General features: G+C 43.8%; 5 non-coding genes across 5 annotated transcripts; 4 read left to right on the top strand and 1 right to left on the bottom strand.

Annotated features, from left to right (window-relative positions):
- The first annotated feature begins 3,191 nt into the window (after positions 1-3,191).
- TRNAV-AAC (transfer RNA valine (anticodon AAC)) lies at positions 3,192-3,264 on the top strand. Its single transcript has one exon. It is a non-coding gene; the product is annotated as a tRNA-Val (tRNA).
- A 2,572-nt stretch (positions 3,265-5,836) lies between these two features.
- On the top strand, positions 5,837-5,909 carry TRNAV-AAC (transfer RNA valine (anticodon AAC)). Its single transcript has one exon. It is a non-coding gene; the product is annotated as a tRNA-Val (tRNA).
- An 11,789-nt stretch (positions 5,910-17,698) lies between these two features.
- TRNAV-AAC (transfer RNA valine (anticodon AAC)) lies at positions 17,699-17,771 on the bottom strand. The gene has a single exon. It is a non-coding gene; the product is annotated as a tRNA-Val (tRNA).
- Positions 17,772-17,900: 129 nt separating this feature from the next.
- On the top strand, positions 17,901-17,991 carry TRNAY-GUA (transfer RNA tyrosine (anticodon GUA)). Its single transcript is given in 2 exon segments — positions 17,901-17,937; positions 17,956-17,991. It is a non-coding gene; the product is annotated as a tRNA-Tyr (tRNA).
- A 490-nt stretch (positions 17,992-18,481) lies between these two features.
- TRNAE-CUC (transfer RNA glutamic acid (anticodon CUC)) lies at positions 18,482-18,553 on the top strand. Its single transcript has one exon. It is a non-coding gene; the product is annotated as a tRNA-Glu (tRNA).
- The last annotated feature ends 8,044 nt before the right edge of the window (positions 18,554-26,597 follow it).

Below are 26,597 nucleotides of genomic sequence, written 5' to 3'. Positions count from 1 at the left end.
CGTCACCGGGCGCGGCTGTGAGCTTGCATCCGGGAGATAGTGGGTTCGAACCACACTGTCGGCAGCCCTGAAGAATATATTCCGTGGTTTCCCATTTCACACCAGGCAAATGCTAGGGCTGTACCTTACTGAAGACCACGACCGCTTCCTTCCTATTCCTAGGCCTTTCCTATCCCATCGTCGCCATAAGACCAATCTATGTCGGTGCGACGTAAAGCAGATAGCAAAAAAAAAATAAAAAAAAAAAATAAAAAAAAATAATAATAATAAAGTCCAATAATTTGGAGGTAAGACAGTCTTACCTCACTGAAGCGAACTGTAATGCCGCCTAACACGCGGAAGGTCCCCGGTTCGATCCCGGGCGGAAACATTGATTTTTATAGTGGACTCGAATTACCGAAGTGGGAATGCTGAAGCCAAGCAAGACTTGAATTAGATTCCTCACGGGTGGGAGAGAATGTTATTCCCTGCTAGAAGATTTTTAGCGTGTCCTAACAATACTGAAAAATGGCTCATCAACGCGCCGTCGCAGCGAATCCCTGTTGTGCTGAAGCAGACATCCCAGGAGAATGGCGTATCAATGTTAACGGAGAGCATTTTAAACATTTCTTGTAATAAAGAGTTTCATGTCCGCATGTTGGTGTGATTATCCGACTCTGAACAGAAATTTGAAAAGTGGTACTAGGGCTGGAACAGGGTGTACTCAGCCTGGAGAGGTCAACTGAATCGAGGTGGGTTCCATTCCCACCTCAGCCATCCTGGAAGTGGTTTTCCGTGGTTTCCCACTTCTCCTCCAGGCAAATATATGAATGGTACCTAACCTAAGGCCACGGCCGTTTCCTTCCCTGTTCCTTGTCTATCCCTTCCAATCTTCCCATCCCCCCGCAAGGCACCTGTTCAGCATAGCAGGTGAGGCCGCCTCGGCGAGGTACTGGTCATCCTCCTTAGTTGTATCCCCCGACCCAATGTCTCACGCTCCAGGACACTGGCCTTGAGGTGGTAGAGGTTGGATCCCTCGCGGAGTCCGAGGGAAAAACCAACCCTGGAGGGTAAACAGTTAAAGAAAGAAGAAAGAGAATACTTGTTAGGACACGCCAAAAATCTTTCTCTCCCAGTCGTAAGGAATTCAATTCAACTATTTCTTGGCTTCACCATTCCCGCCTCGGTAAGTTGAGTACACTATAAAAGGAATGTTTCCGCCCGGGATCGATTTTTATTATTTAATCAGAAATGATGGTACAGTTCGTTTAACTTTGAACCACTTCTAAGGTACTCGTGACGGATGATATGTGAAGTGGGGAAGTAGCTGAAGTAAGTTGAGAGAAAGATCACTGGACGTATCTTCAGTAGTGGAGTGGTCAGTATCCTCGTCTGTCAACAAGAGACCGGAGTTCGATTTGCCGCCGGGGGGTGGAGGGACGAACGAACAGTAGTCTACCGGGAAATGTAGGGTTTTTGAACTGAGCGTTTGAGGCTGCCTCGTGTGTGCCCAGGTCCGATCCCACTAGTCTTTGACACTGCGGCTGTCCTGCTGTAAAAACGCACACACTGCTGACCTTACATGTTTTAGCCAACATTATAAACCACTTGAGTGATTTAAATGTTTCTGTATATAAATGTGTTGATTTTTACCTTCAGCTTCTACTTTTTAATCCGATTACCGTGCAGGGTTGCTTTTCCCTCGAACTCAGGGAGGCCTCTACCGCCTCAAGGGCAGTCCTGGAGCGTGAGACATTGGGTCGGATATACAACTGGGAAGGAGGCCCAGTACCTGGCCCAGGATGCCTCATGTTCTATGATGAACAGGGGCCTAGTGGGGGAAATGAGAGAATAGGAAGGGATAGACAAGGAAGAGGGAAGGAAGCGGCCGTGGCCTTAAGTTAGGTATCCTCCCGGTATTTGCCTGGAGGAAAGGTGGAAAACAACGGAAAACCACTTCGAGGATGGCTAAGGTGGGAATCGACCCCCCTCTAATTAGTTAAACACTCGATGCTGAGTGGATCCCATTCCAGCCCTCGTACCACTTTTCACATTTCGTGGCAGAGCCGCGAATCGAACCCGGGCCTCCGTGGATGGCAGCTAATTACGCTAACCACTACACCACAGAGGCGGACTCCCCATTACTCTAAAAAATATTGCAGGAGAAAGCTTTTCAAGAATTCCGATCGTTAAGACTTTGTGACTTGTTTAGTTACTGTAAAGCCCTTAAACAATTACACAAACGCATCGAGGGAAGTCATGACTGGCATTTTGAACTTCTGCAATTTATCTCCTTTCTTTCTTTCTTTCTCAATCTGCTTATCCTCCAGGGTTGGTTTTTCTCTCCGACTCGGCGAGAAATCCAACCTCTACCGCTTCAAGGGCAGTGTTCTGGAGCGTGAGACATTGGGTTGGGGATTCAACTGGGAAGGACGACCAGTACCTCGCCCACGCGACCTCATCTGCTATGCTGAACAGGGGCCTTGAGGGGGATGGGGAAGATTGGGAAAGGATAAACAAGGAAGAGGGAAGGAAGCGGCCGTGGCCTTAAGTTAGTACCATCCCGGCATTCGCCTGGAGTATGAGCGGGAAACCACAGAAAACCACCTCCAGTATGGCTGAAGTTAGAATCGAACCCACCTCTACTCAGTTGACCTCCCGAGGCTAAGTGGACCCTGTTCCAGCCCTCGTACCACTTTTCAAATTTCATGGCAGAGCAGGGAATCGAACCCGGGCCTCCGGGGATGGCAGCTAATCACACTAACCACTACAACGTAGAGGCGGACTTAATTCATAATACTGTACCAAGTTACAATCCCGGCCTGGCCGGAAACCGAACCCGTGGATCCTCAGAGCCGAAGGCCACGCCATTGACAGTTCATAACCATGTAAACAACAAATACGTCACCGGGCGCGGCTGTGAGCTTGCATCCGGGAGATAGTGGGTTCGAACCACACTGTCGGCAGCCCTGAAGATGATATTCCGTGGTTTCCCATTTCACACCAGGCAAATGCTGGGGCTGTACCTTACTGAAGACCACGACCGCTTCCTTCCTATTCCTAGGCCTTTCCTATCCCATCGTCGCCATAAGACCAATCTATGTCGGTGCGACGTAAAGCAGATAGCCAAAAAAAAAAAAAAAAAAAAAAAAAGTCCAATAATTTGGAGGTAAGACAGTCTTACCTCACTGAAGCGAACTGTAATGCCGCGCGTTTTTGTGGTGTAGTGGTTATTACATCCGCCTAACACGTGGAAGGTCCCCGGTTCGATCCCGGGCGGAAACATTGATTTTTATAGTGGACTCGAATTACCGAAGTGGGAATGCTGAAGCCAAGCAAGACTTGAATTAGATTCCTCACGGGTGGGAGAGAATGTTATTCCCTGCTAGAAGATTTTTAGCGTGTCCTAACAATACTGAAAAATGGCTCATCAACGCGCCGTCGCAGCGAATCCCTGTTGCGCTGAAGCAGACATCCCAGGAGAATGGCGTATCAATGTTAACGGAGAGCATTTTAAACATTTCTTGTAATAAAGAGTTTCATGTCCGCATGTTGGTGTGATTATCCGACTCTGAACAGAAATTTGAAAAGTGGTACTAGGGCTGGAACGGGGTATACTCAGCCTGGAGAGGTCAACTGAATCGAGGTGGGTTCCATTCCCACCTCAGCCATCCTGGAAGTGGTTTTCCGTGGTTTCCCACTTCTCCTCCAGGCAAATATATGAATGGTACCTAACCTAAGGCCACGGCCGTTTCCTTCCCTGTTCCTTGTCTATCCCTTCCAATCTTCCCACCCCCCGCAAGGCACCTGTTCAGCATAGCAGGTGAGGCCGCCTAGGCGAGGTACTGGTCATCCTCCTTAGTTGTATCCCCCGACCCAATGTCTCACGCTCCAGGACACTGGCCTTGAGGTGGTAGAGGTTGGATCCCTCGCGGAGTCCGAGGGAAAAACCAACCCTGGAGGGTAAACAGATAAAGAAAGAAGAAAGAGAATACTTGTTAGGACACGCCAAAAATCTTTCTCTCCCAGTCGTAAGGAATTCAATTCAACTATTTCTTGGCTTCACCATTCCCGCCTCGGTAAGTTGAGTACACTATAAAAGGAATGTTTCCGCCCGGGATCGATTTTTATTATTTAATCAGAAATGATGGTACAGTTCGTTTAACTTTGAACCACTTCTAAGGTACTCGTGACGGATGATATGTGAAGTGGGGAAGTAGCTGAAGTAAGTTGAGAGAAAGATCACTGGACGTATCTTCAGTAGTGGAGTGGTCAGTATCCTCGTCTGTCAACAAGAGACCGGAGTTCGATTTGCCGCCGGGGGGTGGAGGGACGAACGAACAGTAGTCTACCGGGAAATGTAGGGTTTTTGAACTGAGCGTTTGAGGCTGCCTCGTGTGTGCCCAGGTCCGATCCCACTAGTCTTTGACACTGCGGCTGTCCTGCTGTAAAAACGCACACACTGCTGACCTTACATGTTTTAGCCAACATTATAAACCACTTGAGTGATTTAAATGCTTCTGTACAGAAATGTGTTGATTTTTACCTTCAGCTTCTACTTTTTAATCCGATTACCGTGCAGAGTTGCTTTTCCGTCGAACTCAGGGAGACCTCTACCGCCTCAAGGGCAGTCCTGGAGCGTGAGACATTGGGTCGGATATACAACTGGGAAGGAGGCCCAGTACCTGGCCCAGGATGCCTCATGTTCTATGCTGAACAGTGGCCTAGTGGGGGAAATGAGAGAATAGGAAGGGATAGACAAGGAAGAGGGAAGGAAGCGGCCGTGGCCTTAAGTTAGGTATCCTCCCGGTATTTGCCTGGAGGAAAGGTGGAAAACAACGGAAAACCACTTCGAGGATGGCTAAGGTGGGAATCGACCCCCCTCTAATTAGTTAATCTCTCGATGCTGAGTGGATCCCATTCCAGCCCTCGTACCACTTTTCACATTTCGTGGCAGAGCCGCGAATCGAACCCGGGCCTCCGTGGATGGCAGCTAATTACGCTAACCACTACACCACAGAGGCGGACTCCCCTTTACTCTGAAAAAATATTGCAGGAGAAAGCTTTTCAAGAATTCCGATCGTTAAGACTTTGTGACTTGTTTAGTTACTGTAAAGCCCTTAAACAATTACACAAACGCATCGAGGGAAGTCATGACTGGCATTTTGAACTTCTGCAATTTACCTCCTTTCTTTCTTTCTTTCTCTCTCAATCTGCTTATCCTCCAGGGTTGGTTTTTCTCTCCGACTCGGCGAGAAATCCAACCTCTACCGCTTCAAGGGCAGTGTTCTGGAGCGTGAGACATTGGGTTGGGGATTCAACTGGGAAGGACGACCAGTACCTCGCCCACGCGACCTCATCTGCTATGCTGAACAGGGGCCTTGAGGGGGATGGGGAAGATTGGGAAGGGATAAACAAGGAAGAGGGAAGGAAGCGGCCGTGGCCTTAAGTTAGGTACCATCCCGGCATTCGCCTGGAGTAGGAGCGGGAAACCACAGAAAACCACCTCCAGTATGGCTGAAGTTAGAATCGAACCCACCTCTACTCAGTTGACCTCCCGAGGCTAAGTGGACCCTGTTCCAGCCCTCGTACCACTTTTCAAATTTCGTGGCAGAGCCGGGAATCGAAGCCGAGCCTCCGGGGGTGGTAGCTAATCACACTAACCACTACAACACAGAAACGGACGGAATTCACAATACCAAAATAAAATCCCCAACCTGGCCGGAAATCGATCCCATGGATCCTCAGTGCCGAAGGCCACGTCAAAGACAGTTCATAACCATGTAAGCAACAAAATCGTGCAGTGATTTGGAGGTAGGACAGTCTTAACTCACTGAAGCGAGCTGTACCGCCACGTGTTTCCGTGGTGTAGTGGTTATCACATCCGCCTAACACGCGGAAGGTCCCCGGTTCGATCCCGGGCGGAAACATTCGTTTTTATAGTGTGGAAATGGTGAAGCCAAGCAAGAGTTGAATTGAACTCCTCACGAGTGCGAGAGAATGTGTCCTAACAAAACTGAAAAATGGCTCATCAAGGCGCCGTCGCAGCTAATCCCGGAGTACGGCGTACCAGTGCTAAGGGAGAGTACTTTGTGCATTTCTTTTAAGAAAGAGTTTCATGTGCTATGCTAGTACGTACTGTTCCTATGTTCTATGGAGAGTTTCTGAGAACGAGTTCCAGCATGGAATTAAAGCGTGTCCATTTTACATGTCATCTTTTGAGAGTGAAGAGTATGTCATGGAGGTTTTCGTTCAAGACAGTGGTCCGCAAATTGGGAGGGGGAGAGTGACCTAGGGAGGCGCGTCTACGATCCGAACTACTAATGACGATACAAACTTCATCTGATTTTTGAACAATTATTGCTTCTCTCATATTCTTATTACAGTAAGACAAGCAGGAATTTCACAAGTGCTGACTAGAAAGGCTGCCACACGTCTCTGACCACAGCAAATACTCCAGCGCCCTTTCAAATCCCATGGCACCACATTTCCCCCATAGTATTCCGCCACCACCTCGCTGCGCCACGACAAAGTATTCTTCTTTCTCAGACTGAAACTCGTCAGTGAGGCAAAGACTGTGTTGTTCTGAGTGCGGGTAGCAAACCTCATTTAGTGGTAAATGTATCGTCATAATTAAGGTTAAGAAAAGTCGTATTTCATTCCTGAGGACATTTTACCCGAAATTTGATAAATGACTGTGAATGTTGCGTCCCTGAGCCGTTTAAAACAATTTTATCTTGTATGTAAAGGTACATTTCGGCCATTTTTGTTGCTCATTTCAGTGCTATGAGGTCATGTTTGGTTATATTTTGGCACTTCTTGTTCAAATTGAGGCGTTTTTTAACAAGATACATGTTATCTGCGTCGAATTTCAAACAGAGGATTTCAAAATATTGTACTAGATGTATTTTCCTTCTTTTCTCGAAAGAGATAAGTAGGAGGTTTAAAAGATATTATTCCGAAGACGAGATGCTGTACGCTGACAGATACAAAGAAGCATGGTAAAACTTCATTTTTGGTTAATTTTTACGAAAACAGAATGTAAACTGCAGCAAGGCTATGATGCTGAATAAACGTATAAAGTTTTAATGTACCTACAGTAGCTCTGTTAGTTTGCACAATTAAGTGTGTCCGCTGTCATCATCATCATCATCTGTTTACCCTCCAGGTTCGGTTTTTCCCTCGGACTCAGCGAGGGATCCCACCTCTACCGCCTCAAGGGCAGTGTCCTGGAGTTTCAGACTCTTGGTCGGGGATACAACTGGGGAGAATGACCAGTACTTCGCCCAGGCGGCCTCACCTGCTATGCTGAACAGGGGCCTTGCGGGGGATGGGAAAGATTGGAAGGGAGATACAAGGAGGAGGAAGGAAGCGGCCGTGGCCTTAAGTTAGGTACCATCCCGGCATTTGCCTGGAGGAGAAGTGGGAAACCGCGGAAAACCACTTCCAGGATGGCTGAGGTGGGAATCGAACCCACATCTATTAAAATGGGAAACCACGGAAAACCATCTTCAGGGCTGCCGATAGTGGGATTCGAACCTACTATCTCCCGGATGCAAGCTCACAGACACGCGCCTCTACGCGCACGGCGAACTCGCCCGGTGGTGTCCGCTGTATTATCGCTAATCACTTTTTGTCGCGTTTGAAGTTAGTAATATTTTAATTTGCTACCTATTCTTAAAATGCTTAAGTCATAGTCTGCTAGTTTTTAGGACATATTTGCTTGCATATTTTATACTTCTTATCCTTCAAATGCAATAATTACCAACTATTAGATTTCTCTTTCACCTTTAGTTGTGGTACCATACACAACCATTAACCCGACTTAAGGGACCACCTTCCCAATTCTCCACTTGACTAACTCCTGCCTGGCGCATCCACGTTGCGAGGGTGGGCATCCTCTACTCCAGTAGGCCGGTGTGAAAGGATGGCTAAGTTCAGGTGGGGACCCAGTCCCACGGGGTATAACGTGGAACCCATGCCCAGGGTTACGGGTGAAGACCTTAACGGCGGATCCAGCAGAGAAGAAGACGTTCGGAATGGGAGAAAAGGCGGATGAGGCAACCCATCCTCACTGGGGTTAATTAGTTGAGTACATAAGATGGGGTAGACAGGACTCCTTAGTCGTGGTGAAGACAACCTGTCTAGGAGTAGGATGCTCCAAAATCAATGTCCCCAGAGGAGTGTGACAGACTTGGGCACCCGGCACGGTACCTATCCTGATCTTTCCATTCCTGACCCGTATGACTAACTGGACACAGACTGTGGTTGTTTATTACTTATAGGATGATCTGGGTTTTTAATGACCAACCTCTGGATATTTGGCAGAGCTATCTACTATTTTCAACAGAACTATCCATATCTATCATGGCACATTTGTCTAGAAAGCGGCACTGGCGTTGTTGATTACAATGTCTGCCAATGTAAGGTGTGTCGATATCTCAGGAACACCTCATTACAATCCTTAAGCAATACAAAGTGGCGGGAGGTCGTACGGTGACGACCTTAAGAGATAGCTTTGTCTTAAAAACATAATTTCAGGACCTTGGTGAAAATTGTTCTGAGAGTGATGCTTCAAAAAAATAATTCTTCCTTTCTTTCTTAATCTGGTTGTCCTCCAGGGTTGGTTTTTGCCTCGGACTCAGCGAGGGATCCCACCTCTACCGCCTAAAGGGCAGTGTTCTGGAGCGTGAGAATTTGGGTCGGGGTACGAATGGGAAGAAGGACAAGTACTTCGGTAAGGTGGCCTCACCTGCTATGCTGAACACGAGCCTTGCGGAGGATGGGAAGATTGGAAGGGATAGACAAGGAAGAGAGATGATGGCTGAGATGGCAGTCGAGCCCACCTCTACTCAGTTGACTTCCCGAGGCTGAGTGGACCCAGTTCCAGCCCTCGTACCACTTTTCAAATATCGTGGCAGAGCCGGGAATCGAACCCGGGCCTTCCATCCCCCCCTCCCCCCGCAAGGCCCCAGTTAAGCATAGCAGGTGAGTTACTGGTCTTCCTCCCCAGTTTCGTCATCCAACCCAAAGTCTCATGCTCCAGGACACTGCCCTTGAGGCGGTAGAGATGGGGTCCCTCGCTGAGTCCGAGGGGAAAACCAAGCATGGAGGGTAAACAGATTAACCACCTTTTGAGTTGCTCGTGACTGAAGAAATGGGCATTTAATTCTTCTTTGGAGGGGAAGTAGCTGAAGTAAGTCATGGAACTTTCTAATTAGCCCTATTTATATTGTACGATATGTGTGGGTATGTGTATGTCTGGAAGGTGTGGATGGAGAGATCCTAAGCCGGTGTTCTCATAGTGAAAGATCATGTCTATGAGATTTTGCATTCACTGAGCTCTGTAACATAACCAAGGGTTAATAAAGGTTAATACAGGTTGTGATCTTCTCCGCATAAATAAGGGCAATGCTCAAAAACAAAATATTAATGATTGATCATGTTAATGACTAGATCATCCTATAAGTAATATGTGTTTTATGATCATTGAGTGTCAGCTTGTTTGTTCTGATGGGGCAGATTTATTGGTTGAGTGTGGAGTGTGATGAACCTCTCACTCAATGCCTGATGTTGTACAATAAAGGAATAAAACACGTTACTACAACCATTAATAATTACTTAATTATCCAAACTAACCACGAATGCAATATCCATTCGTGGGAAAATGGAAAGAGCTAGTGGCTTTACGTCGCACCGACACAGATATGTCATATGGCGACGATGGGATAGGAAAGGCCTAGTAGTTGGCCGTAGTCTTAATTATGGTGCAGCCCCAGCATTTGTCTTGAGTGAAAATGGGAAACCACGGAAGACCATCTTCAGGGCTGTCGACAGTGGGATTCGAACCCACTATCTCCCGGATGCAACCTCACAGCCGCGCGCCGTAACCGCATGGCCAACTAGCCTCGTAAAAAAGTGGAAAGAGATTCACAATCTGTGCGCACGGGAACCAGTTTGGAGATGGTAAGTGGATTAAGAAAAATTCGAAAGAATATTTTGCCCTACAAGATATAATTAGTGATGAAATACCCAAAGACTTTAATATTACTTATCTAGCCTCACAGAGCGCGCTGATGCTAAGCGGAATATTGAACACTTTCGCGCATCGCCATGTTGCGGGCGCTTTAGTTTCGAATGCATTGGTAGCACGTGATAATGTTTACAATCCCGTGCATGTTTTCGATTTTAATCATGTCTGTTAGTGGATCTGTTGTAGTATTATATGTAACGAAGTGATAATATAATGTCAAATATTTTCAAGAAATGTGGGAGCTGACACATTATAGTAGTTAAATTGATCGGCAATATTAGGCATAAAGTTAGGCCTTACGTGTGGAATAGGAAAGGTATTCACGAGTGTGAATTCGTGTGCAGCCTTCATTTGTACAGATTGTTATCAGAAGGGATCTGGTATTTCTTTTCACATGTGAGTAGAAATTGAACTGTTATAAAATTACTTTCAATTACGGTACCATAATCGAGAATTAAACATGTTATAGGGTGGATGATTTAGAGAGAAGAAGGACATGACATTTAGAATTTTTAGGCTTCTTCTTTTTCTTGTTTGCCGTTTTCCAATTCATCGGGGATAATTGTTTAGAACTAAACAGCTGTTCTGAAAATGACTACGTGAATTTCATACAGACTGTGTAGACCTACCGTTATTACAAATTTGATAAACCTGGGCCTAGAATCCGTAAGACATGATTCATAAAGCTTGATATATAACGCTTTTAATGTTAGGGTAAAGTACTGCTTCAAATTATTATCAATTATCTGAAAAATGATTTATTAGTATCGTATGTCTTAAGTTCTCAATTTTTTTACACTTGCTTTATAATAAAAGAATACAATTGTTAATACGCTATTCCATAAACATTTGGGAATGAAAATAAAAATGAAAATCCACAGCCTTTTTCCAGTCATTCGACCGGGTCAGGAATGAAATGACAATATAAAGTCTAAATAAAGCTCATCATAAACTTTTCAATCCTAGTCTGTATTAGAAAACGCTAATCAAAATAACTGTTAACTATGATATTAATCTTCTTGCAAGTGTTTTACATTCAACTTCATTTTTTTCTGTTGTAAATCATGGTGCCCATATTCGATAAAAATTAGAATGCACTTTCAATTTTCATTTGTGCTCAGATAACGTTAATTCAGATTGAGTTTGTAAAAGCAGTTTTATTATTTTATTTCATTTTAAGAAATACACAATAGAGGCAGACTAGCGCCAGTGTAATGAATGTCAGGCAGCATTTACCTAAGTCCAAATCACATAGAAATGACAATTTAACTTCTACTAATCCAAAATCGTTGTTTCATATCCGAACCAAACCAAACCCCATGGCCTACGAAGCGACCGCTGTTCAGCCTGAAGGCCTACACGAGGTGTCGTGTGGTCAGCACGACGAATCCTCTCGGCCGTTATCTCACCGTCAGATAGTTCTGCAATTGTAATCACGTAGGCTGAGTGGAATTCGAACCAGCTCTCAGATCCAGGTAAAAATATCTGACCTGACCGGGGATTGAACCTCGGGTCACAGGGTAAGAGGTAGACACGCTACCCCTACACAGCGGAGCCGGCATTTCGTATTCAGAAAATGACAAAAAATGTATCTGATCGTTTCAGAAAGATTTCTGCAGTCATGTACTTTTTAAACAATATGTTCAGAGAATTGAGTAAAATTTGCTGTAATGACTTATAAAAGAGGAATCATAAGCTATGTACTTTTCATAGAAAGATTTTATTTCACAGGTTTCCTTTTCGTTGATATCTAAGATTATAGCTATAGGTACAGGAGTTTTTAAATGTTTAATGTGCCCTCCAGTCTGCTAAAAGACAGGCAATTTTTATCTCATGATATGTAATCGTACTGAAGTTGTATACTGCTGACATTTGAACATGTCTTCGTATTTTCAATAAATCAAAAGTGTAGAGCCTAGGTTTCAATTACATGTATCTGTCCCGAATGTTCAAACAAAACAGTTACGACATGACGATTATATTAAAATGAGTGACATTATCATTTATGAGGTACCCGTAGGCCTGTATACTGTTATTTTTCTGTTTTCGAGGACTGAAATTCAAATATGTATTTATTTATTTATATATATTTATTTTTGTAGTAGTGTATTTTTCAGTCTTCAGTCTCCTTAAGGGTTCTTTAAATTTTTGATGTGCGCCACTTACGAGCTATCCAAAGGATTTGTGTATATTGTTCAGTTTTTTTTATACAGAAGTACCTTTTAATATCACCACTGTCTTGATATTATGTATATTTATTGCGTGTGTACACGGTAGTCGGTATAGGCTGTCATTAATTTACTAGGGCGGGTGTTTTCATATGTGCGAAATATAAGTTCATACATGAATTCCATACGATTTCCTAGTCAAGCTGAGGAGCGCCCGCAACATGGCGGTACGCGCATGGACATGACTTCCCCAGTCACACGCTTCTGCGCAGCCAGCGGTGTGGGGCCTGGAAATACCTTAGTCACACAAATGGTATTCCACATGCTTGCAGTCTGGAATGTCTTCATGACAGACTGAAACAGGTTCCTAAAAGAGTGCACCTAAGTTCTGTGAAAATGATCGCAGCTCTTGAAAACAATGGCCCTTGAAAAGAACGAAATAGCATGTGCAATTGCGGTATTTTGGAATGTATCGACAGAGTGGATGTACAGTGTACGTTTTCTGAAACGCAATAAGAAAACAGTCGAGTGGCGACAAAATAAAATTTGTTAAATAATCGACGACATGCCTCATAACAAATGCACCACCTACATCATTCCAGGCGTAACGGACAAAGAACATAGTCCACACAATGTTGGATCACTATCCAAGGTAAAAGCCAGTAAAGAGAAAGCTGAAGAAAGGCATTCGCTGATCTCTATACATGGATCGCTGATGGCAGCTCTCCGCTGCAGTAGAAAGTACGCCAAGTTGAGCGCGCGGTTCGCCATGTTGGCGTACCCGTCCTAGAGCTCTCCTTATGGGGAAGCAATGATAATATAGTCAATTTTAAATCGCAATTAATGGCGTGTTGGAATAATTAAAAATATAGTGACATGTTCACTCAAAGCATAAGGACATTGGGATCACTGACACGTCGTTCCGAAGTCAGTAAATCTCCGGGATAGCAATAAAAATGAGTGTATAATAACGGCCGACTAATATTAACTTAGGTGCTGAATACATGCAATTAGCGATCGGTAACACAATACGAGTGAAAATCAGTTTCTGGAAACATTGCTGTAAATTGTATACATATATGTCACGAAATTATGCATTCTTAAAATGATGTACCTATAAACGTAGCTCACTATACAGGCCTAGATTCGACATACCATAATCGGTGCTTGATAATGAATTCCTGTTTCTATGAAATAACGCGCAGTTTATCAAATTAAAATATAATTGAAGCAAATGTACACATTCATAAAACCAGCAAATATTCAAAACTTGTCAGTATATCACATTACCTGCAGCTTAATTTACTATTACAAACCTTTTTAATTAAATTCAGCTACCAAAGCAATATTGATGGTCATCATCAGAAATATGTAACACCCGTTAAATGAGCCCCAAATACCACAACTAGTATAATGGGATAGCCTAAAACACCCACCACACTTTGCCTTCTCCCACCATTCCAGTGTCTGAAACCCATAATTATTACTGATGTAAATAAGGTCTAGAATTCCTCCAGACTTCATTTTCTAAGATTGTTATAAGGTCACGTCAATTAATTCATCAAAACCGTCAGTTTAATTATGACAAATAAATACAAATATAAGTAAATCTTTACTTGCAGTTAATGTTCAATAAAATTGAAAACAGTTGGCTATACATCACTTCTAAGGCGTGCAGTTTGTCCATTTTTATCTAAACAGTCTTCCTCAAACTGATGGGAGCAGAGAACAGCTGTTTTAGAAGGCTCCCAAGTCTCCCGCCTGATACTCCTAATCCATGATCTTAGATGTTCGGGTTTCGAGAAAGGAAACCTAGAAAAATTGCCATTTTGCTCCCAGAATGTGCGAAAAAAGATACAATAACCTAAAACTCAAAACACTACCCTAGGAAGATTATTATGTACAGTATAAAACGCACCGATGAAATTATTTCTCCTTCTGCTGATCGTTTCTGTTTGTACATCCATAAGCTGAACACTGCGGTATGTTAATACCCGGTAGGAAGTTTCTTCATTCGGATTTCACATAAATACATGCACATTTAAATTTAATTTTGTAATTTACAAGCAGTGTCCGCCTCTGTGGTGTAGTGGTTAGTGTGATTAGCTGCGACCCCCAGAGGCCCGGGTTCGATTCCCGGCTCTGCCACAAAATTTGAAAAGTGGTATGAGGGCTGGAACGGGGTCCACTCAGCCTAGGAAGGTCAACTGAGTAGAGGGGGTTCGATTCCCTCCTCAGCCATCGTGGAAGTGGTTTTCCGTGGTTTCCCACTTCTCCTCCAGGCAAATGACAGGATGGTACCTAACTTAAGGCCAAGGCCGCTTCCTTCCCTCTTCCTCGTCTCTATCCCTTCCAAACTTCCCATCCCCCAACAAAGCCCCTGTTCAGCATAGTAGGTGAAGCCGCCTGTGCGAGGTACTGGCCATACTCCCCAGTTGTATCCCCGACCGAAAGTCGGGATCTCCAGGACACTGCCCTTGAGGCGGTAGAGGTGGGATCCCTCGCTGAGTCCGAGGAAAAAACCAACCCTGGAGGATAAACAGATTACGAACGAATTTACAAGCATACTACAAGGCAACAAACCTAAATTCATAAAATACACTACTATTTCTTTTGAAATAACACAGCACAGAACATCCGTGGAACTACAATCAAGGGGGTTGGCGTCACTGAACTAAGCATAAACAAAGCAAGGGCGCTCCTCGTGGTCTATTCAATGGATCTACTGCACCGTGCGCTCGCTGCCATCTTACTACGCCAGTCATCTTCTATTCGGCTTACTGCTACCCAAGCCACCAGCCATCCATGTATAGAGATCAGTGAAGGCATTTCTCCAGCGTTGCTTATCGCTGAGTGACGTCATCATCGCAGGCTCGTAACTCGAGAACTATTTGTGTTATCGATGTTGAATTTTCACCACTTTATTTGTAGAATTACGGAATTGTATTCTTCTAAGGTGAGGTTTTTGAGTAGAGAGCTTCTTTAATCATGCGAATGCCACGTATAGTACCTTAATGCCGCAGCAGTTTGTAATGCTTTGCAAACATTTTTTAAATTCACAAAAATACTTCAAAATCAAAAGACCATTTTACTCAGACAATACTGATGAGTTTTTTAATTGCCAAATTATTTTTCTTTTCAGAATTTCATATTTTTTTCTAATCATTGTATTACATAAAAGCATGAAATTTGCATAGCGATTCCAAAGCTGTTCACTCAATATTTTTCCTTACACAAACAAAGGGAGAACCAAAATGTCGCACCGCGCACGAATCTCACGTTCGCTGAGCATTACTCGTAATCCCCGACAATAGTTTCCTTTTCCTGCCAGGACTCATAGGCCTTTTCGGAAACATTCTCGGTGGATCCGACAGTTACAAGGGGTTTGCATTTACCTGGTGTGAGAATGGGTAACCGCAGTTGCCGTAAGCCCGCGCGGGACATATGACCTTGCAGTTTAGCCACTCCCCCCCACAGCTCATTTCTGACACAGTATGAAAGACATAAACCTTCAGCTCTCATGGCATATTCAATACTAGCTGATGTAGCCGTGCTTCGCTACGGAATTCTACATTGTATACATAATTCTAGGTTAGACAGTGTACACGTTATGAGTAAGATTGTATTCAATTGCATAGCCCTTAACGTTACTCCAGAAACGCGACGGGGAAGTCTCCATACGTCTTTTCTCATGTGAAGACTTGGGTAGGGAATTTTCAGTGCAATGGTAGGCCTCCTTGCCTACCATCAGTCACAATCGAGTTGGGGAGTTTTCATAATAATGGCAGACAAACACGCTCCACTTGCCTTTTTACATCCTCAGTGGTTTTCCCAACTGAAATCAACATCGATCTTTACAATGACATCAGTAGGAATGTCGCGACTAAAAGCAATGCTATCAAATGAAAAAAACACACATTTTCTCACTTTTAACGAAACTTTTAACGAACAGTACTCTGCTGCAGAGCGGGAATGACGAGGCCGCAGACATCCGTTTATTGTGCACACTGCTCATTCCAATCAGCGTCTCAGATTAGGGATCGAATAACTGGTGTATTATGATGGATTAGTGTTACGTACCAACAGTATCAGAAAATGTATGAACCAGAGGAATGGCATGCTAAAGAAGAAAGTTATCGAACTCCTCCGCTATTCCCCGCCAATTTTCAGGCAGGCTGTTATACTTGGTACCCAGCAGTAATCCCATATATCGGAGATGAGTGGCAGCTCAAGAGATAAAAAAGATCACAACAAATGGTGGTCGATGTACTGCTATTGTTGATCAATTCTATGAACTTTTGATTTTGTAGGCCTTCACATTTAGTTTTCTTCCGACTCTGAAATACCACTCTTATCATAATTGGTACGGTAAAATTGAATAATAATCGGGTATTGCATTGTCTATAAGTTTTGTTATGTAGTACTTTTCGATAGGACCAATTACAAAGGTATTTTAAAATTAAATTTTAGCCGCCTTCCCCTAAACTACAATTTCATCCAGTGTGAATAAAATTATTTATAGAAAAGGCTGTAGTTTTTTATTCTCTGACTATGCATACCGATTTTCATTAAATTCTGTTTACCCATTTTGTCGTGACTCGGCGCTGATATGGACTTGGCAACAAAAATCCAAATTCATGAATATCTCTGTTATCATAGCCGGTACAATAAAAATATATAAGACATAAATGATCGGAAATTTAATTCTATATAACTTCAGTTATGTAGTATTTATCGATATGACCACTTATAATACTCCTTCCTTCCTTCCTTCCTTCCTTCCTTCCTTCCTTCCTTCCTTCCTTAATCTGTTTACCCTCCAGCGTTGGGTTTCCAATGCACTCAGCGAGGGATCCCACCTCTCCCGCCTCAAGGGCAGTGTCCTGCAGCGTGAAGTTTGGGTCGGGAGATACAGCTGGATAGAAGGACCAATACCTCGTCCAGGCGGCCTCACCTGCTATGCTGAACAGGGGCCTTCGTGGGGGAAGGGAAGTTTGGAAGGGATAGACTAGGAAGAGGGAAGGAAGCGTCAGTGGCCTTAATTTAGGTACAATTCCTACATTTAATGGCTGAGCCGGGAATCGAACCCGGGCTTCCGGGGGTGGCAGCTAATCACACTAACCACTACACCACAGAGGCGGACTATTTAACAACAATTGTGGTACCATTTATGGATGGAGGATGAAGAAAGTTACGTATATCTCGAGTACATCATCGTCAAGTAGACGTACAAATTATAACACGCCCTTGCCCTTCTGTGGCTGTTACTGGTTCTGTTTGGTCATTCTGTAATTATAACTTCATTCCTACCGGGCGGCGAATCGAACCCGGGTCTCCCGCGTGACAGGTGGCGATAGCGAGCAGGCAACTGCTGAAGAGACCAGTATAGGCACCAATAAGGAAGTACCCACGTACTCCAAAATTTCTTTCTTTCCAAGTTCCTGTGAGCTTAGCTGTGTGGGGCACGAAACCTTGCCTATAAATCAGTTCACTATGAAATAATATGGAGAAAAAGTACTGTTTCCGCCCGGGATCGAACCGGGGACCTTCCGCGTGTTAGGCGGATGTGATAACCACTACACCACAGAAACGCACGGTGCCAGCTGGGCACAGTTAATGTTGGTTTAATGCCATACGAAGACCATGGGCGATACGCCAACACCGTATTATATGATCATTCAGAGCGATAAGTCCAAGGAGAGATCAAATCTAGAACAGCTCCTCTGGTAGCTCAGTTGGTAGAGCGGTGGACTGTAGTTGGCAAAGATATCAGACATCCATAGGTCGCTGGTTCAAATCCGGCCCGGAGGAATATTTTAAGTTCATGGACACCGCACCGTAGAACTATTTCCTCGTAATCCTTGGAAGGGATAGACAAGGAAGAGGGAATGAAGCGTCCGTTGCCTAGATTTAGGTACCATCCCGGCATTTCGTGGCAGAGCCGGGAATCGAACCCAGGCCTCCCGGAGTGGCAGCTAACCACACTAACCACTACACCGCAAAGGCGGACGCTGTAACCGTGTTCATAGGGAAAAAGTTGAATTTAATCCGCTCAAAGGTACATATACTGTTCTTTTATGAAGGGATATTCCCTGAAACAACTGGAAAGAAGCTAAGTACAGTATAATGACTAGTACTTAATAGTTCCCCTTGTTCGGTGAGTATGGTGATGTAACAAGAAAGAGAACGGTCTTTAAAAAAATAAAGGTTGCTCATAGTCACTTAAGTGTGCGTGTTGTGTTGTAGAGCGCGTCTCGAATGTAACCATTAAACTTGACAGCGGTGAGTTAAAGTCGGTCGGTCCGGTATGGTCTAGTGGCTAGGATACCTGGCTCTCACCCAGGAGGCTCGGGTTCGATTCGCGGTACCGGAAGTTTTTATTCCTGTGTTGGAATGGGATAAGATGTAGTCCAAAATTCTAAGCAACAAGGTTCATCACTTAGCGCGATATCCACGCCAGCTCCAAGCTATTTCTCTTTCAAAACTCACCATTGCCCGGCCCATTGAACAGGTCTTGGAAGTGGTTGTGGCATTTGGAGCGCTTGACACAGTTTGTTCCCTACTCTGTGACACTGGACGTCAGCTGAGGAGCTGTTCGATTTGATTCCACTGTACGGTTCGACAACAGATGAACACATATCCAAGTGCTGGGAAGAAGTGATCGAAAACAGGGGCTTCAGAACGAAAATCTGTTATGACCGGACCTTAACCAAGCTTAGTCGGAGAGAACGATTTCACTTAACTGCCAATGTAAATTTTCAAGCAATACCGGGCGTCGATCCCGAACCCCCGAGTACAGCTAATAGTGTTAACCGTTGCGCTACGTAGGTGAATATGCACACTGAATCACTGGGAAACTTATGTCTCGAGGATATGGAAAGTGACTACAAACCCTCCGTGGCTCAGACGGCTGCGCGTCGGCCTCTCACCGTTGGATACCGTGCTTCATATCCCGGTCACTCCGTGTGAGATTTGTGCTGGACAAAGCGGAGGCGGGACAGGTGTTTCTCCGGGTACTCCGGTTTTCCCTGTCATCTTTCATTCCAGCAACACTCTCTATTATCATTTCATACCATTTATCAGTCATTATTATCACCTTGGGAGTGGGACCCCATTGTAATAATAGCCTATAACTAGTTCATTCATTACATCCAAGGACTGGAAAACAGTTTGTTAGTTTTCATTTTTCATGGAAAGTGACTATGGTGTCAAACCTTATTTTACCGAATTACGTTAGCTTAGCAGTCCACCTCAGTGGTGTGGTGGTTAGAGTGATTAGCTGCCATCCCCGGTGGCCTGGGTTTTGGAACGGGGTGCACTCAACTGAGTAGATGGGGGTTCGATTCCCACCTCAGGCATCCTGAAAGTGGTTTTCCGTGGTTTCCCATTTCTCCTCCAATCAAATGCCGGGATGGTACCTAACTGAAGGCTACGGCTGCTTCCTTCCCTCTTCCTTGTCTATCCCTTTCTATCTTCCCATCCCACCTCAAGGCCCCTGTTCAGCATAGCACGTGAGGCCGCCTGGGCGAGGCAGTTGTATCCTCCGACCCAGGACACTGCCTTTGGGGTGGTAGAGCTGAGATCCTTCGCTGAGTTCAGGAAAAAAAAAAAAAAAAACTCTGGAAGTAGTATAATTGGATGGTTCTGCCGCACCTCCGCCGCCGCACGCCTCCGCCCGCCTCCTCCTCCGCCGCCGCCTCCGCCGCCGCCGCCGCCCGCGGGAAATTTGAATTTTGGCGGGAAATTTGAATTTTGGCGCGAGATTTGAATTTGTAAACAAAGCCACGTGCTTTTTGACAGCTGTCATCGACAACAACGCAACGCTAACCTCACTGCTGCCATCTTGACGGGCCTAAACCTCACTAGTGCCAACTTAACCTAACTAGCATGAGGTAAACAAAGCCACGTGTTTTTTGACAGCCACGTGCTTTTTGACAGACAACAACGCATCGCTAACCTCAGTACTGCCATCTTGACGGGCCTAAACCTCAGTAGTGCCAACTTAACCTAACTAGTGCGAGATAAACAAATCCACGTGCTTTTTGACAGCCACGTGCTTTTTGACAGATTTGTAAACAAAGCCACGTGCTTTTTGACAGCTGTCATCGACAACAACGCATCGCTAACCTCAGTACTGCCATCTTGACGGGCCTAAACCTCAGTAGTACCAACTTAACCTAACTAGCGTGTGGTAAACAAAGCCACGTGCTTTTGACAGCCACGTGCTTTTGACAGCCACGTGCTTTTTTGACAGCTGTCATCCGCCATCTTTAAACTACAGAGCACCGTGCTGCCCTCTTTCATCACCTATCATCGGCAGTGCTGCCATCTTGACAGACCTAAACCTTAGTGCTACCAACTTAACCTCACTAGCTCGAGATAAACAAATCCACGTGCTTTTTGACAGCTGTCATCCGCCATCTTTGAGCACAGTGCTGCCCTCTTTAGCTACTTACCTTTGAAATGTGGTGGCGGATAATTTGAAAAATGCTTTTCGACAAGCAGCCATCTTTAATCCAGAGAGAACAGTGCTACCCTCTATGTGGTGGCGGCAAATTGAAAAATTCCACGTGCTCTTGTTTGGAAACAAACTCACGTGCTTTTTCGACAGCTACCATCTGCCATCTTTAATCTATAGAGCACAGTGCTGCCCTCTTTAGCTACTTACCTTTGAAATGTGGTGGCGACAAATTCTACGTGCTCTTGTTTAGTAAACAAACTCACGTGCTTTTTTTGTCAGCTGTCATCCGCCATCTTTAATCTATAGAGCACAGTGCTGCCCTCTTTATCGTAGTAGATGTAAATTCGTCACAGCTGTCATCCGCAGTGCTGCCATCTTAACGGGCTTAAACCGTAGTGCTACCAACTTAACCTTACTAGCGCGAGATAAACAAATCCACGTGCTTTTTGACAGCTGTCATCCACCATCTTTAATCTATAGAGCACAGTGGTGCCCTCTTTAGCTACTTACCTTTGAAATGTGGTGGCGGATAATTTGAAAAATGCTTTTTGATAGCAGCCATCTTTGAGCACCGTGCTACCCTCTTTTGTGGTGGCAGGCAATTCCACGTGACAGCAGCCATCTTTAATCATGAGAGCACCGTGCTGCCCTCTATGTGGTGGCGGCAAATTCTACATGCTCTTGTTTGGAAACAAACTCACGTGCTTTTTTCTGACAGCTGTCATCCGCCATCTTGCATCACAAACCTCAGTGCTGCGCTCTTTAGCTAGATACCTTTGAAATGTGGTGGCGGCAATTTGAAAAAAATCTATGTGCTCTTGTTTAGTAAACAAAGCCACGTGCTTTTTATGACAGCTATCATCCACCATCTTTAATCAATAGAGCACGGTGCTGCTATCATGCAGGCAATTTCATCACCTGTCATCCGCCATCTTTTAATGAACAGAGCACCGTGCTGCTCTCTGTAGTAGCGGGCAATTTGAAAAGTTCTGTTAGCTGTCATCCGCCATCTTTAATCAAGAGAGCACCGTGCTGCCATCTATGTGGTGGCGGCAAATTCTACGTGCTACGCGCAGCTGTCATCCACCATCTTACATCGCAAACCTCAGTGCTACACTCTATGTGGTGGCGGATAATTTAAAAAGAAAAATTCTACATCAGTCCTCTCTCGACGCTAATTGCACAAGATGGTGACTATACATGACTCCTTAAAGGTGCTTATGCAAGATGATCGCTATACATAGACGCCCTTGGGATGCTTGCGCAAGATGGCGGTTATACAAGGCTCCTTATGAGGGATGCTTGCGCGAGATGGTGGTTGCTCTTATGAGGCGGCTTAAGGATCCATGACTAGAGACGCCCTAAGGATGCTTGCGCAAGATGGCGGATGCAAGATGGCGGCTATACATAGCTCCTTATGAGACAGCCAGTACTCGATACAACATGTGATCAGAGCATTGATTGATGTGTTCAGAACACTGTACTCGATACAACATGTGATTAAAACATTGTGTGGTGTGTTCAGAACACTACATAAGTAGAATCGAACGCTGTATTAGGGGATACCTTTGTTTAGATTGAAACATAACAAGACTAGAATTGAACACTGCACATTGATTGATTGATGTGTTCAGAACACAAAATAAGTAGAATCGAACACTGTACTCGATGTCGTTAACTTCAACATGTGATTAAAACATTGTCTGGTGTGTTCAGAACACTACATAAGTAGAATCGAACGCTGTACAACATGTTAGGGGATACCTTTGTTTAGATTGAAACATAACAAGACTAGAATTGAACACTGCACTCGATGTCGTTACATGCGATTAGAACAATGATTGATGTGTTCAGATCACGAAACAAGTAGAACCGAACACTGTACAACATGTTAGGGGATACCTTTGTTCTAAGAAGATCAGCTTGAAACATAACAAGACTAGAATTGAACACTGCACTCGATACAACATGTAATCAGAACATTGATTGATGCGTTCAGATCACGAAACAAGTAGAACCGAACACTGTACAACATGTTAAGGGATACCTTTGTTTAGATTGAAACTAACAAGACTAACACTTCAAATGATTTGCTTAGTACGAAAATATAAAAATATATACCGCGTAGCTAACTCGTTCATCACACTGCTAAGACGCTTAGTAATTGTGAATACACTCATACGAAAATCAAGAAAGCACACTGCGTAGCCAACTCGCTCGGCTCACTCGCTTAGTATTTGCAACACACACGGATAAGAATGTTCCGAGATACTTACATGTTTTTTAAGGGAGGGTGAAAGATCATAAATTATATGTACACATGTTGTCTCCTCCAAGTTGTAAGATGAAATAGACGCAGTACTGCGAGTTTCCGCTCTAGCTGGCGAACGGAAGTAGCATGATATCTCAGCAAAAAATAATACGCGTGAGCTTGCAAGTCAGACACAATGATGGATACCGCGATTCAAATCCTGGTAACTTATGCCGTCGGGAAGGGTATCCGGCGAGCATCTAGCTGTAAATCCTCGATTCTCGACAGATTCTTAATCCGAGTTCTTTGACGTCAGGAAGGGCAACTAGTTGAAAACAATTATCGAACACGCATCGTGAAGGCAAGAGTGTACAGCGATATGCTTGTTTAGACTTGCAGATTACGAAAAGAAACATAACAAGACTTGAGTCTTAAAACAAATTCTTGCGATTTAAAATCTTAGTCAGGATGGGCATCCAGCAGTAAAACAATAGTTCGTGATACTACGATTTAAAATCTAGCAGTAAAACCCCCGATTCTCGACAGATTCTTAATCCGAGTTCTTTGACGTCAGGAAGGGCAACTAGTTGAAAACAATTATCGAACACGCATCGCGAAGGCAAGAGTGTGCAGCGATATGCTTGTTTAGACTTGCAGATTACGAAAAGAAACATAACAAGACTTGAGTCTTAAAACAAATTCTTGCGATTTAAAATCTTAGTCAGGAAGGGCATCCAGCAGTAAAACAATAGTTCGTGATACTACGATTTAAAATCTAGCAGTAAAACCCCCGATTCTCGACAGATTCTTAATCCGAGTTCTTTGACGTCAGGAAGGGCAACTAGTTGAAAACAATTATCGAACACGCATCGTGAAGGCAAGAGTGTGCAGCGATATGCTTGTTTAGACTTGCAGATTACGAAAAGAAACATAACAAGACTTGAGTCTTAAAACAAATTCTTGCGATTTAAAATCTTAGTCAGGAAGGGCATCCAGCAGTAAAACAATAGTTCGTGATACTACGATTTAAAATCTAGCAGTAAAACCCCCGATTCTCGACAGATTCTTAATCCGAGTTCTTTGACGTCAGGAAGGGCAACTAGTTGAAAACAATTATCGAACACGCATCGCGAAGGCAAGAGTGTGCAGCGATATGCTTGTTTAGACTTGCAGATTACGAAAAGAAACATAACAAGACTTGAGTCTTAAAACAAATTCTTGCGATTTAAAATCTTAGTCAGGAAGGGCATCCAGCAGTAAAACAATAGTTCGTGATACTACGATTTAAAATCTAGCAGTAAAACCCCCGATTCTCGACAGATTCTTCATCCGAGTTCTTTGACGTCAGGAAGGGCAACCGGTTGAAAACAATTATCGAACACGCATCGCGAAGGCAAGAGTGTGCAGCGATATGCTTGTTTAGACTTGCAGATTACGAAAAGAAACATAACAAGACTTGAGTCTTAATACAAAAAAACCTTGCGATTTAAAATCTTAGTCAGGAAGGGCATCCAGCAGTAAAACAATAGTTCGTGATACTGCGATTTAAAATCTAGCAGTAAAACCCCCGATTCTCGACAGATTCTTAATCCGAGTTCTTTGACGTCAGGAAGGGCAACTAGTTGAAAACAATTATCGAACACGCATCGCGAAGGCAAGAGTGTGCAGCGATATGCTTGTTTAGACTTGCAGATTACGAAAAGAAACATAACAAGACTTGAGTCTTAATACAAAAAATCTTGCGATTTAAAATCTTAGTCAGGAAGGGCATCCAGCAGTAAAACAATAGTTCGTGATTTAAAATCTAAGAAGTGCATCTAGCTGTAAAACCCCCGATTCTCGACAGATTCTTAATCCGAGTTCTTTGACGTCAGGAAGGGCAACCGGTTGAAAACAATTATCGAACACGCATCGCGAAGGCAAGAGTGTGCAGCGATATGCTTGTTTAGACTTGCAGATTACGAAAAGAAACATAACAAGACTTGAGTCTTAAAACAAATTCTTGCGATTTAAAATCTTAGTCAGGAAGGGCATCCAGCAGTTAAACAATAGTTCGTGATACTACGATTTAAAATCTAGCAGTAAAACCCCCGATTCTCGACAGATTCTTAATCCGAGTTCTTTGACGTCAGGAAGGGCAACCGGTTGAAAACAATTATCGAACACGCATCGCGAAGGCAAGAGTGTGCAGCGATATGCTTGTTTAGACTTGCAGATTACGAAAAGAAACATAACAAGATTTGAGTCTTAAAACAAATTCTTGCGATTTAAAATCTTAGTCAGGAAGGGCATCCAGCAGTAAAACAATAGTTCGTGATACTACGATTTAAAATCTAGCAGTAAAACCCCCGATTCTCGACAGATTCTTCATCCGAGTTCTTTGACGTCAGGAAGGGCAACCGGTTGAAAACAATTATCGAACACGCATCGCGAAGGCAAGAGTGTGCAGCGATATGCTTGTTTAGACTTGCAGATTACGAAAAGAAACATAACAAGACTTGAGTCTTAATACAAAAAAACCTTGCGATTTAAAATCTTAGTCAGGAAGGGCATCCAGCAGTAAAACAATAGTTCGTGATACTGCGATTTAAAATCTAGCAGTAAAACCCCCGATTCTCGACAGATTCTTAATCCGAGTTCTTTGACGTCAGGAAGGGCAACTAGTTGAAAACAATTATCGAACACGCATCGCGAAGGCAAGAGTGTGCAGCGATATGCTTGTTTAGACTTGCAGATTACGAAAAGAAACATAACAAGACTTGAGTCTTAATACAAAAAATCTTGCGATTTAAAATCTTAGTCAGGAAGGGCATCCAGCAGTAAAACAATAGTTCGTGATTTAAAATCTAAGAAGTGCATCTAGCTGTAAAACCCCCGATTCTCGACAGATTCTTAATCCGAGTTCTTTGACGTCAGGAAGGGCAACCGGTTGAAAACAATTATCGAACACGCATCGCGAAGGCAAGAGTGTGCAGCGATATGCTTGTTTAGACTTGCAGATTACGAAAAGAAACATAACAAGACTTGAGTCTTAAAACAAATTCTTGCGATTTAAAATCTTAGTCAGGAAGGGCATCCAGCAGTTAAACAATAGTTCGTGATACTACGATTTAAAATCTAGCAGTAAAACCCCCGATTCTCGACAGATTCTTAATCCGAGTTCTTTGACGTCAGGAAGGGCAACCGGTTGAAGACAATTATCGAACACGCATCGCGAAGGCAAGAGTGTGCAGCGATATGCTTGTTTAGACTTGCAGATTACGAAAAGAAACATAACAAGATTTGAGTCTTAAAACAAATTCTTGCGATTTAAAATCTTAGTCAGGAAGGGCATCCAGCAGTAAAACAATAGTTCGTGATACTGCGATTTAAAATCTAGCTGTATATCCCCCGATTCTCGACAGTTTCTTAATCCGAGTTCTTTGACGTCAGGAAGGGCAACTAGTTGAAAACAATTATCGAACACGCATCGCGAAGGCAAGAGTGTGCAGCGATATGCTTGTTTAGACTTGTAGATTACGAAAAGAAACATAACAAGACTTGAGTCTTAATACAAAAAAACCTTGCGATTTAAAATCTTAGTCAGGAAGGGCATCCAGCAGTAAAACAATAGTTCGTGATACTGCGATTTAAAATCTAGCTGTATATCCCCCGATTCTCGACAGATTCTTAATCCGAGTTCTTTGACGTCAGGAAGGGCAACTA

This window comes from Anabrus simplex, chromosome 8 (genome assembly GCF_040414725.1).
Source record: "Anabrus simplex isolate iqAnaSimp1 chromosome 8, ASM4041472v1, whole genome shotgun sequence".
Taxonomy (NCBI): domain Eukaryota; kingdom Metazoa; phylum Arthropoda; class Insecta; order Orthoptera; family Tettigoniidae; genus Anabrus; species Anabrus simplex.
The sequence above is the reverse complement of the archived record's forward strand: the minus strand, read 5'-3'. Positions and strand labels throughout refer to the sequence as shown.